Raw genomic sequence first — 12,500 nt, 5'->3', positions numbered from 1 at the left:
GAACTAATTAACAAGATACATATCATATAATAATTAATAGCTACTAGTTCTATTCCTCACCCTCATTATTTATTTAACGCACTCTTCCATTGTAGAATACTCCGGATATTTCCGCTACTAACAGTGCTTTGAATCTTAATTTATTGAAATATCTTATTTGGCAAGATATCGCAATAAAGACCATCAACGGACGTTAAATGTTCCACGAATCCATATACAGAAAAGAAAGATTTCCATGATGGTTCGTTGCATGTCTATCTATGAACTTCGGCTGGCTGTAATTCTTGTGTGAATTTATTTTCTGCATTATTGCCCGTCTGTCTATCTGCCACTATACATCTCAAGAAGTAAATTAATTATATATTATTACTTAGTTAACCTACATCTACGTTTTAATATATAGTAGGTTTTAAAAATAATATTTGTTTGCTAGGGAAATGTACCAAGCCGCCTTCTATGTAAGTACATTTATAAGTACTTGTAAGTGGCTAACATGAGCTTGCATATTTGTGAGCCTGTTCTAAGACTTGAGCCCAGTTCTCTCCGGCTCTTGTTGTGTATTTATATATGTTGTGTACTTATATAGTATTGTAAGTGTTGTTCGTTGTGGCTGCAGAAGGCACTGACTGGGCTGTTTGAGAGCGCTCTGCATATCCTCTTCAGAGTGGCAAGGAACTTATAAATTCTCGCATGTTAGTGGAAGTAAGTAATACAATTTTGCATTTTTTTAAATGATATTTGTTATTTCTTTTAAATTTTACCACTGACATGCTGACTTAAGTTGCTGTTTCACACTGACGAGTAAGTTTTTCTTTCACTCTCAAGTTTAGTGTTTATTTAACGTTCAAAGTTTGGGAAGGTTAAGAGCACATGCTAATCTTAGTTTTTTGGCTCTAAACTGAAATTAAGTATTGCTTGGTAGTAATTTTCTTGCTCTTTTAAAAAGTCTTCACCTATCTAATTTGATTTTAGTATTTTTCCTGTCAGGAACTGAGTTCCTTTTCTAGGCTATGTTTTAGTTTCATTTCCTTCAGCAGCCAATTATGTAAATTTATTAATGTGTAACTGTATATCTTGTTTTGTAAACAAACCCATTGAGACTGCTGAAGGTTCACTTTGCTTAATTTTGAAGGATACATTTTTGCTTTAGATTTGTAGGCCTTACAATAATTTTTAAGTTTTGCTGGTCAGGTCAAATACCACCACAAATTTTTTTTATACTCTTGGTAATATGTTACTACCTTTGGCCACCAGATATTTGTTAATGTTTTATTCTTTGGCATATATTAAGGCCAACTTCTTTTGGGGTTGTAATTTTTGGGTGGGATTTATTATTTAGTTGTAAGGTGCCTATTCTGTGCTTTTGACCTAATCTGAACATATTTTTGTCAATAACTTCTTGATTTATTAATGTTTAAAAACATTTGTTGTGTATTTTAGGCTACAGTGTATACCTCATATAAAAATCAATATAAGCAAATGTTTTAGGCTTTCTTAAGTTTAATATTTAGTTTATTTGTGTTTTTATAATGTCAACGGCTTCTTCTAGCAAGGTTTATGTCATTTTCAGAAAATAATTGAAATCTTTGTGAGCTGTTAAATTTAGAGTATGTAATGTGAAATTTTTGAATACTGGTTTTCTTGGTCAACCGTTATAATATGTCCAATTATATATTTATGTCACTTCAGATTATTCAGAAATATTTATTACAATGTATTAAATTTAATTTCTTCTTTATATATATAAAAAAATTATAATTTGTTTAAGCTGGTAAATTTTATTATAACTTACTTGGCAACAAATATTTTTATTATATTAATTAATTTTCGCAAAAAGTTATTTAAGTAATGTTTATTAATTTTTTTTGTTAATCTTATTAAAGGGCATTAGGCAGATACATGGTTTCAGGGTCCAGGAGAGGGACTCTTACCTCCTGCTACTTCCTCATGTGCGGTTTCAATTGTAAAAAATATATTTAGTTTTAAGATGTTACTGATTAAATGTAATACATAAATTGAGATCAAAATAAATATACACTTACAAAATATACAATTTCAATGACATAATGTTTTAACTTTACCAACATTTGCTTCATTAGATAACGCGTTGTCGCCTGCAATCTCCTGCTGAATAATAGGGACGCCATAGCTATATACGTTTTAAGTGGTATACAAAACACCCGTGAGATAAAAAAAAATATTCCAATCTCCTGAACAGTATCTGAATTATAGGACTTGAAGTGCAATGACTCAGGGCCTCTGAACCGAGAAAGTGAAACAAATTTTAAAATAGCCTACCAATCAAATACTTTATAGTATTTCTTTTGCATCCATGTATTTCAAGAAATAGCCCTAACGAAATCCGTAATAATTTAACTATTTCATTAATAGGAATTTTGAAGTCGAGGTCTGTAGCTTTCTTATTGATGTTATTGAAGTAAGTATATATGAAATAAACTTAAGTAGGTTTTGTATGCTACTGACAATCTAATCGAAGTTTACGTAATCTTATGTTTACATGATTCGATGGCCTACACCTTTGACTCTTAGTGGTCGTGGTGGTTGATGATTTTTTTCATAAAATTCAAATTACACAATAGACCACAAAATACATATAAATAAATAAAACATATCGATCGCCTATTGAATCGAAACATAATCGAGCGCAATGTTACATGTAGGCTGAAACGCGTCAAAGACGAGTGAACGACTGGAATTACGTAACATTTGATTAATATACATTATATTTAGTTTTATGTTGAATCATATTTGCGATAGGCCCTTATTTCAATCATGCGCTTATAGGAAAATATTTACAGTAAATTAACTGCATTTTTAACAACATATTTTCTAAAGTAAACAAACAGTGAATCACGATAGTTCCCGGTTTTTGTCGTTTTAGCTAATTCATATATTATAGTTTTTTTCCAAAAGCATCGTTGATATGTAAGCAACACACAGATCTAAGACTGCTTGTCATTTCTTATTCGTAGGCTTTAAATTTTGAATAAATTTTCGTTTCTACGTAGGCACATATTTTATTCTATAGTTCATGCTCAACTATAGAATTTGAAATAACGTAAATGTTGGTATACATTTATTTCTTAAATAATAGTCTGTCTACATATCTGTCTGCAGTAAATCTGGCGGGAAAATAAGTTACAGATTATTAATTTTTGCTTCCAACCGCAGTGCAGCCTGTTACCCAAAAGTTATAGTAATAATAATATTCCTTTATTGCATAAAAACAATTTACAACAATTGCATTGCAAGCGTCAGTAATGGTACAAAAAATACATCAGTTATTTGATGATTTGTCAACTAAAATTATTATTTAATGAAAGGCAATAATCAGAACCAGGGATTTTTCTCGTTGCTCTTAATTTTCAAAACTTTCATCCCAGCGGCCCATCATGAACTCATCAACAGAATAAAATGCCTTTGATACCAGGAGGTGTTTTAGACGAGCTTTGAATTTTTTTGAATCATCGAGTTGTTTGATAACTTCAGGGAGCCTATTGATTATTCTGACACCAACTTGTGACGGCAAGTGTTCAAAAGCAATTGTTCTGTGTTGGTCGATTCTAAAGTTGTCCCTGCCTCTAGTCTCGTACTGATGGACATCCCTACCCTGCAGCAACTCACATTTGAGTCTACAGTACAGGGCGACATCGAGAATATAGAGGCAGGGTAAAGTCAGCAATCCAAGCTCCCTAAAGGAATCTTTAGTGGGCTAATCCTACATTTTAATGTTTATAGGATATACGTAAAAAATAACTTTCTTTTCTTGGGTGATTAGCGTGGTGTTACCGGCACTTTTTGAGCTTATTGCACTATAAACAATATTGAAAAAAGTTCTTATAAACATAGGTCCCGAAATTTTTTTTTTACTAAGTAACGTACAATTAATTTTTTTGAATATGTTATAAAAACATAAAAATACATACACATATGTTTATATATACATATATAATATGTATGAATATAAAGGTTTTTGGAAACAAATTTATTTCTATTCTCCTTTTAATGATCATGACGTACAATTTTACATTTTGCTGATTTACGAACACGTGGTATCCCTTTTCTGACTTTATGAGACTTTTTTCATTCCTAGTTCAAATATATGTTTTAAAATTAACATTTTATTGATTATTCTTTTCTTCTTATATCATTTTTACTTATGTAATATTTGTAATGTTTTTACCCAGTATATAAATGATTTTCAGGGAATATGTGTTTCTTAGTGAAAGTGACTTTTGAGTTTGAAAAAGTACTTGTAACTTTGTATCTAGCCATATTGAGACATGGTCAATTGAGATCAAAAAAATTAATTTCATCAAATTATGTTATATTTATTAATTTTATTTGTTTGCTCGTTACAAATATTAATAAAAATGCATAGTAATTATTATCTTAACTTGTCAGTTATATTATAAATTAATATTATTATTTGATACGAGTATGATACAACTATGACACATACGTTGCATTTACAAAGCATAATAGTTGTATGCATATATTTTTCTGAGTAAACTAAACGATATAACAAAAATATAATTTATTCGAGAATATTTGGTTGAAGACTTTAGCTCTCCTGGGCAATCGCCAAGAATAACTATAGGGGGGGAGCTAACGTCCAATCGCCAACTGTTTTTATCGCTGCTTACTTCGTTGGGCGACCTTTAGACGGCTAATTTTCGAATTGCTAATGGAATTATCTAAAAGCAGTACTATTGTCCTTTGTTTATGACATGTTTTATCTCTAATAATGCTATCTAGGAATTTTTATGTTTTATAGATCTTTACATTGACAGCGATTTATCCGTTTTTCATCAAAATTCTTTCAAAATTACTTTGATATATTTTAAAATTATTAGACCTATTTGTAACTCATTGCAGCTACGGTTTTATTGACATGTTTTTTAAACAGTTAATTATACATGACATGTAGCCTTACTTCAGCATAATAATACAGGCAAATATTGCATGTAATAATTAGTTTTAATAACTTATACGCTTACAGTATTTCTAACATCAGCATAACAAAGAGAATTATTAAAAAATTTTATTGATCTATAATAGGTGTAAGTTTCGATCAACTAGAGTTCTTAACGTAATAAAATACGAGTGCATTCTCTCACGACGACGGACGGCCCAATCAAATCATCCTCATAGCGGCAGAAGCGCGTCGCGGTAATTCGACCGTGAGACATTTAAATATAAATTTTAGAAAAGGCTTACAGTATATTTTATTAAATGTGTTAATAACTTAAAAAATTTAGATTCTTTCAATAATATTTATATGACAAATAATAACAAATACTATTATACAGTTCTCATAAATTTATTCAAACATAGCAAATATTATTTATTATATAGAAATAAGCCTTCTCGTAACTTCTACTGTTGCAAATTTCACCGAAAGAAAATGCATAAATGGATGAGCACTTAGTCACTTTGACGTATAGAGGTTGAACGAAAAAGTCGAGCCACGTGATCTGTTTAACACACACTGACGTAACAAGCTACTGTACACGGTATACTGAGCAAGATTAGACAACTGCAGCTTCGGTCGTCTCAGATAACACTGAGTTAAGTTGAGTAGATCTATGTTCCTTACCTAGAGGTAAAATAAGTGTGCATATGTAAAACATTGAAAAAAAGTATACACTGTATATTGAGATATGAGCTTTTTCAGATTTAAATGAAATTAATATTGCATTGTCAGTTTTTTGTTCATAAAAATATGTTCTCACTGATGTTTATTTGGTGAAGTTTATTACTTTACGACGTTCATGAATTTCATAAAAAACCTCCTAACACTCTTGTACAAGGTAAATAAAATATTTCAGATATATTATTGAATAAATCAAGCCATTTCATCTATTTTTGATACTCGGAATTAGTTTTCTTTGATACTAGTAAATATTTGCAATACATATACAACAAGAGATATATATATTAGTACTGTTACTAGATGAGCTGTAGTAAATTCTATCACTAAAGGAGTTGGAAAAATTTCGTCTCTGTCTGTATGTCAGACTGTTTCGTAGAATATTTCAAAAATAAACTGATAATAAAGTTGAAATTATGCATGAAGCTTCATTCACTCCATAAAATTAAATGTGTGTTACCTGATGGTGCATATCATTCCTGGGATTCGGTTCAGCGTTAGTAAATGTTTGTACGTTGGTCTTGTCGGTAACTATGACGGCTATGAGAAAATAGCAGAACAATCAATTTGCAAACAAACTGAAAACATGGAATTTAGGCATTTTGTCTAATTACTCCAACATATTCAATCATAATCTTTTGCTGAACTTCTGTGTGGTATAGAGTACATAGAAAAGGGTTATACTTTTTTATTCAAACAATGATTTGAAATCCAATTTAATGAATATCATATGGCCATATGAATTATATATATATAAATGTGGCCAGATTTCTTCGGGTGTATTTTTAGCTGTAGACGATAAATCTTCACACAATTTTATTTCGATATATTATATAAGAATGTGTTTGTCAATGGTACATGTCAAACCATTGAATTTGGCTGATCGTCATTAACCCTACATCGGGCGCTAAACGGAGTTTTCTTCCGTGTATTTTTTATTATTAAAAATAGTACTACTTTTCTGATGTTGGCAGTCGTTTCCCGCAGTGTACTTCACGAGCATCTTTCGGGGAAGCGAAACAATAGCCTCCCGCGTATCTTTGTCAAAATCTGTCAGTATGACGTCTACTTCCGTGCGAGACTGGATGATTCCTCCGTGAGCGCCCGATGTTGTGTTTGTAGTGCTTGGACGAAATCTCCGTAACCGCCTTATTGTGTTTAGTTTTTATGGAGTAATAATCCGTGTGCGCCTAAATGTGTGACCTGTGATGGTTTCTTTTTAAGTTTTACAATATATTTTATTTGAATTTTTTGAAATGGAGAATGAAGACGAGAGACTTGTCAGTACAGTACCCGTGTGCTAGGCAACATTTCAGTACTGTTTATGGAGTGAACATTGTCGTTATAATAACCAGAAGTAAAATGTTTTGAAAACTTTGTGTAGTATTAAAAAAAAATTAGTAAAGAATGAATTTTTATTTCAGAGTAATAATTGACATTACATTGTATAATAACTCAAGAATTGAAGTAAGTTGTTTTTTTTTGTAAGAAGTTAAAAACTAAGTTAATTTCCATATATTATTACAGTATTTAAACATTAACAGTATTAAAGTAGGTTAAACATTTTTACAATTAATTGTATTATTCCTTAAAATAAATCATGTTGTTACTATACAATAACATTTTTTAAGATTTCGAATTTCTTATTTGGAAAATTCATTACATAAGAGAGTAATTTTTATTTAACTTCTAAAAATGAATATATTACATTGTAATTAAATCCGTATGAGTATTTAAACAAATAAAAACAGTTTAAATGACTATGATATCCAATATTCGCTAACCTGGAGGAAACCTCCGTGAGCGCCTGATGGTGTTTCTAATTTTAAGCGCCTGATGGAGGGTTAAAGCCTACAACTCTTTACTCTGAAACAGTTTCTTTTTGCTAGGCTGGAAGTTAAATTTGTCTTATATGTAAATGCCTGTGTGTTGAATTGTCTGCAGGATATATTAAACAGATTTTTACCCAAGATCAACAACTATTAGGGATTGAAATCGGATATGAGTATATCAAAAAGATACAAATCATTGTTACATAGTGGATTTGTATTTCGAAAATACTTCTAGTAGTTTTGTATAAAAACCTGTGCAAGTAATGCTTGAAGACCGATAAAGTTTCTTCGAAACTATTTCAATAGAGAGAGAGCTTGACGGATAAAATCTCGAGAGAGAACTTTACTTCAGCTACTAAACTTGTACTGCTTTCATTAACACCGTGAAAATGTTAACAGTATATCATTCATTTAAGCATTTTGTGAGAAAGTTATATTGTTCTGTCTCAAGTTCTTATAGTTTCATATACGAGTAATATCATAATAATCATAATAATTTCATTAAATATTACTGATGTATTATATCAATTATATTAATTGAGCTCTCAGTACTTTTCGGTTATAATAACTATAACATAATGGTCATAACACACCATAGAAATATAATAATAATATAAAATAATATAAATATAATATTTACAAAATACTATAGTTATATTTTTGTATTTTCCCCTAGAAATATTTTTGTTACAAATAAAAACATATTGAAATATAATATTTATTAAATTATTACAATTACAATCAGCTAAAGATTGTATGACATTTTATATTCATTTAAGTGTAACACCAACGTGTTCTTTATGTAAGTTTAATAATATTTCTCAAGTGAAGCAAATTTTGAGCTGTAATAAAATTAATCATCAAACAATTCCAATTTTGTATTGCTATTTTGTATATTGTAAGGTTCAAAATGGTTGTTTTATTCAAATATTCTCCTTTTTTGTGTACGAAACATACAAACGGACTGTTATAGATAGTTAATACACACACACACACACACACACACACACACACACACACACACACACACACACACACACACACACACACACACACACACACACACACACATATACAGGGTGTCCCATGAAGAAACGGAGAAACTGTCAGGACTTGTTCTTACGGTGAAAGTAACGAAAAAAGTTCATATACACTTAGGTCCAGGCACGCTTAGTTAGCGAGCTATACAGGGTGAAAGATTTCGCCCAGATTTCAGTGCCACTGTTAAAAGGGAGCCCTATTAAATTATTTTGGGCGTTACCCAGGACAGAAAATTTAATGTATATTATGTAAATTGAACTACAAAATTGAATAAAATTGGTACCAGACCTCTAGCTGCAGGTAATTTTTAAGATATCTGAAAAATACGCTAAATTCGGTGTCCAAAAACAAGTTTCATTTAGGTTTCAAGCAGATTAACTTTGTTAAATGTGTAACAAAACACGTAAAATTTTTTAACAAAACTTGTAAAGAATTACATTCTTAAGTTAATGATGTAAAATAAGCCAATAAAAATTATACGTAAACTTTAAGAAAATCTATTTTTAATTAAATAAATAACTTACGAAGAATAGACAAAATCGGTTACACTTTTGTTCTTACTGAATGTACATTCCTAATATTTGGAGAAAACATGTTAATTATTGAAAATAATTATGTATAGATTTTATTTATAGAAATATTCTAGTATTTTTTCTAAAGAATTACATACTAGTAAAAAAACTTTAGTGTCGTACAAATTAATTTACGTTATTCTACAACTTTTCTAACAAAAATATTATTTTTCTTAGGTTGGCAGTACTAACAGCTGTTCAACAATCACAATTACGAACTTTTTTTGAATATTTTATATTAAAAGTGTCATGCAGATAAGTTAAGTGTAAATATTGATACAGTATAAAAGTTAATATGCCGTTTCAATTTTATAATGAAGAATATGCCGACATAATGTTCTGTTACGGATATACTAATGGAAATGCGGAAGCTGCTCGACGTTGAATATCAGGAAATATTTCCTGCAAGGCGGATTCCGAACGCGAAAACCTTTTCTTCAGTGTTTCAGTTTTTAAGACCGAATGGATCATTTCCAATAATTTCGTTTTCGGCAGGCACATCATCGCGTTAACGATGAACTTCAAGTGATTCAACATATTCATCGTAGCCCGGGTACTAGTACGAGGCGAATTGCGTATCGCACTGGTTTGTCGAGAAACAAAGTGTGGCGCATCTTGCGTAAAGAGAGACTTCATCCTTTTCACCTATATATATATGGTAACTTTATGCAACTAAGTGTTAAATATTAGATAGAGAGTATGTTGAGATAGTTTAAAGTATTAAAGTATTTAATAACATGTGATACAGGTTTCAAGGCTAATTTTTAAGATGTGCTCAAGTTATGTCTAGACATCCTTTCAGATGTATCTCTGATAAATTGGTTAACTGGAAACATCCAGCCCATGACACGGCGTGGAAGCACTTGAGATGGAGCGTTTAAGGACGTTCGTTTTTAAAACATGTTTTAGTTTCTTTAAAAAGGGAATAAAATTTTTTAACTATCAATACTGTTTTGTTATTAACAGAGCTTTAGATCGGTTTAAATTGTCATAGTTTATGAGTTTCGGTTACTATCAAACACAACTCTTAAAACGTTGTTAGATAATAAATATTTTTATTACAGTTTGAAGAGCAAATTCCTGTGTAAATACTAACAAATTATCTACAAATATTCTAGTATTAAGAAACTTAAAGTATCATGTAAAAATGTGCATAGCTTGGAAAGTTTAAACTAATCTTTTTAAGTTATGAATTTTGCAATGAGTGATTATCTAACAACGAATCTCAATGAACACTTGCCGAGATAATTGTGACGTAAAAGCGTTCAGACAACACGTGATGAATCTTCTCACTGATACACTATTTATCTCTACACTATACAGGTTCCCTTATACGCGCAACATCAACATTGCAGTTTCCTTTCCCATTCTATGCTTTATGAAATATTGGGTATGCTATGTTGGTAGTAAAATATTTTTGAATAAGACTGAAGACGTAGCTACGACAGTCATAGCTACGACTGGAAAATACATCGATAAAAATCGTCGAATTGAAGTTGGGAAAAAAATTACAATAAATTGAGGTAAAAACATAATTTAAAACATTTATAATATTTTTATTAATAATTTTATTTGATTTTTTTAGAGCTGATAATATATAATGTAGTTTATTTATGTATAATTATAAATAACAAGTGCAATAGGTTTAATTTTCTCATTCTTTTGTAAGAACACAATGTTGTATAGTTGTAATAAATATTTAATTGTATTAATAAAACGTGATTTAAAAGTGTAGAACGTTAATCAATACAGAGATATTATGTCAACTCATACTCTTGTTTACAAAATCTTATTTAATTAGAACGGTGTCTGGTATAGACATTGAAACGTGTTTTAATTTATTCCAAAACTGCATTTGTAATAGGTTATATATATATATATATATATATAATATATATATATATATATATATATATATATATATAATATATATATAATTCATTAAAAACTAAACAATTATCAAAAGAAAAAAAAACTGAATTCCGTTTTAAAAGAAGTTGAACTACAAATCATATAAAATAAAGAGTAGTTCATTATTAGGTGTTTACTAAAAATATAATCCAATTTCCTTCTCTGTTGTAAAATTCCATAAAGTAAATGTTTGTGACACACGTTTGAGTAGGATGATTGCCGAACAGTTTTGAATCTAATGATGACGCAAACATTTGTCTTCGGATGGTTTACCCAGCGTTATATGTGCTTGCCCCCAGCATCTAATCCAATTAACATGAAGTTTAAATGTTTTCAGTTGAGATAAAGTTGTGAACTAATATAATATAGGTATAATTTTATCTTTGCCCCACGTAAATACATACACCTCAAATTGTGATTAGATTAATGCTAACAAAATACTATTGTTAATGAAAAATGCTTATGATTATTTATAAAAGAAGCAGAGAAGTTCTGAATAAAATAGCTTCTTTTAACTAAACAATCATATTTTGTCTACATGTTATTATAAATCTTCGAAATTCAGCAAAGATTAGAAAGGAAGATATTTAATACGGGTACATGCACTATTGTCATCCGAAATTCGATCCTGATGATGAGCTCTTCCAACTTATACTGTAATTTCGTTTTCTTCTTTTAACATAAGAAACAAGAACTCAAAAATTAGTCAATGAATTAAAATATAGCTCAGTTTGTAAACCATTGCAAAAGCTACGGAATGGCATTTTTTAATGTTGACATAATTACATTCATTCATAATATATGTATAGTGTTACAATGTTATTTAAAAGCTTATTAAAATACTAATTGAAAATATGTTCAAATTATATGCAATTTTAAATTCTATTATTACAACTTTTTCATATAGAGAACAAAGCTACAAAATCTTAAAAAAACTAAAATTTACCACACAGAGTAAAATGCTCTTATTTCACATAACTACTTTTGAAAATATTTTTTCAAAAATATTTGTGTTATTTTATACTGGTATTTTAACCTATAAATGTTCTTATTAGAATAATTAGGAACAAATATTAAAACCTTTTTAACACACAAACACGTGATGCTAAACTGTACTTGATTATGGATTCACTGAATCCGAAATGTACGAGGTAGACATAACATTTGAATAAGTATCCTGTGTGTTTTATTTATGCCAATTTATAGGGGTTACTGGTATTATACCTAACCTAATTAGATATTTCTATATTTATTTTATTCCTATTTGGTTTATTTTTTTCGATACTTTTAGTAAGAATCCAAAAAACCATTTTGTTGTTACCTTCATTATGTATCAAATATCTTCAAGTTTTAACGAACTTTTAATTTTTTGACGTTTAAAATAAAATATTAAAACACTGTAGAAATAATAAAATCCTTAAGAAATATTCAATCAATTACAGAAAAATTTTTTTTTCGGACTAGATCATG

The sequence above is a fragment of the Homalodisca vitripennis genome, chromosome 6 (assembly GCF_021130785.1).
Source record: "Homalodisca vitripennis isolate AUS2020 chromosome 6, UT_GWSS_2.1, whole genome shotgun sequence".
Classification (NCBI taxonomy): Eukaryota; Metazoa; Arthropoda; class Insecta; order Hemiptera; family Cicadellidae; genus Homalodisca; species Homalodisca vitripennis.
Note: the sequence above shows the minus strand (reverse complement) of the source record.